This window comes from Apium graveolens, chromosome 3 (assembly GCF_009905375.1).
Source record: "Apium graveolens cultivar Ventura chromosome 3, ASM990537v1, whole genome shotgun sequence".
Classification (NCBI taxonomy): Eukaryota; Viridiplantae; Streptophyta; class Magnoliopsida; order Apiales; family Apiaceae; genus Apium; species Apium graveolens.
Window position 1 is genome coordinate 285,842,274 of NC_133649.1, and position 1,559 is coordinate 285,843,832.

General features: G+C 45.0%; 1 non-coding gene across 1 annotated transcript; it reads right to left on the reverse strand.

Moving 5' to 3' along the window:
* Nucleotides 1-550: 550 nt before the first annotated feature.
* LOC141715610 (small nucleolar RNA R71) lies at nt 551-657 on the reverse strand. Its single transcript, XR_012572366.1, has one exon. It is a non-coding gene; the product is annotated as a small nucleolar RNA R71 (small nucleolar RNA).
* Between the last annotated feature and the right edge of the window lie 902 nt (nt 658-1,559).

The following is a 1,559-nucleotide window of genomic DNA, read 5'->3' on the forward strand; positions in this document are numbered from 1 at the left end:
GTTTCAGGTACTTTAGCAACCGTTTATGCAAACTCGTTCTCGTGCTCGCAAGAGGACCTTAGATACAGCTGAGGAGAAAGACGAAGTTCTTGATACCCCGGAGAAGTTAGATTTTGAGGATTCGGATTCAGGAACTGAGCAGAAAGAACCAGTAAACATGGGAGATCGTATTGTTCAAGCTGATCCAGCTCTTATGGATTTTTCTCGGCCTAAAATTGATGACATTCAGTCAAGCATCCTTCATCCGGCTATTCAAGCTAACACCTTTGAAATCAAGCCGGGCACTATTCAGATGGTGCAGAATTCTGTTTCTTTTGGAGGAGCGGCAACTGAAGACCCCAACATGCACATAAGGAATTTTGTCGAGATCTGTAGCACTTTTAAGTATAATGGCGTGACTGATGAGGCTATCAAGTTGAGGCTTTTCCCATTCTCACTGAGGGATAAAGCTAAAGACTGGTTACATTCTGAACCAGCTGGGTCCATCACTACGTGGCAAGATCTTGCGCAAAAGTTTCTGGTGAAGTTTTATCCAATGGCAAAGACTGCTGCTATGAGGAGTGCTCTTACTCAGTTTGTGCAGCAACCTACAGAATCTATGTGCGAGGCTTGGGAACGCTACAAGGAAATGTTGAGAAAATGTCCACATCATGGAATGCCGGATTGGATGGTAATCACTGGTTTTTATAATGGTTTGGGGGCCCAATCTCAGCCCATGCTCGATGCAGCAGCTGGAGGCGCCTTATGGGCTAAAAGCTATACTGAGGCGTATAATCTTATCGAGACGATGGCTGCAAATGAGCATCAAAACCCAACTCAGAGGATGATATCAGGCAAGGTAGCAGGTATTCTGGAAGTTGATGCAGCCACCGCTATTGCAGCCCAGCTCCAAGCGCTATCAATGAAGGTTGATTCTTTGGCTACGTATGGAGTTAATCAAATAGCTATGGTTTGTGAGCTTTGTGCAGGTTCTCATGCTACGGATCAGTGTTCTCTTGTCAACGAATCTGTTCAGTATGTGAATAATTATCAGTGACAACAGCAGCCTGTGCCAGCGACCTATCATCCTAACAACAGAAATCATCCAAATTTCAGCTGGGGAAATAATCAGAATGCTATTCAGCCACCATATCAGCAAGGAGTGAGTAAACAGTTTAACCCACCTGGATTCCAGCAACCACAGCAGTATGCTACAAGGCAATCATATCCTCAACAGGGAAGTGCAGCTGCACCTACTAGTGCTGATTTTGAGGAACTTAAGTTATTGTGCAAGAGTCAGGCGGTTTCTATCAAGACCTTGGAAAATCAAATCGGTCAATTAGCCAATGCAGTGCTCAATCGTCAACCTGGCACTCTTCCCAGTGACACGGAAGTACCAGGCAGGAAGGAAGCCAAAGAGCAAGTCAAGGCTATTACCTTAAGGTCTGGAAAAGTAGCTGATGCTGAAAAGGCAAAAGAAGTCGAAGCTGAAGTTAGAGATGAAGAATCTAAGCAAAGGGAGAAAGCGGCGGAACCAAGGAAGACTACTGTTGAACACACTCTGCCTGAGGCTAATACAG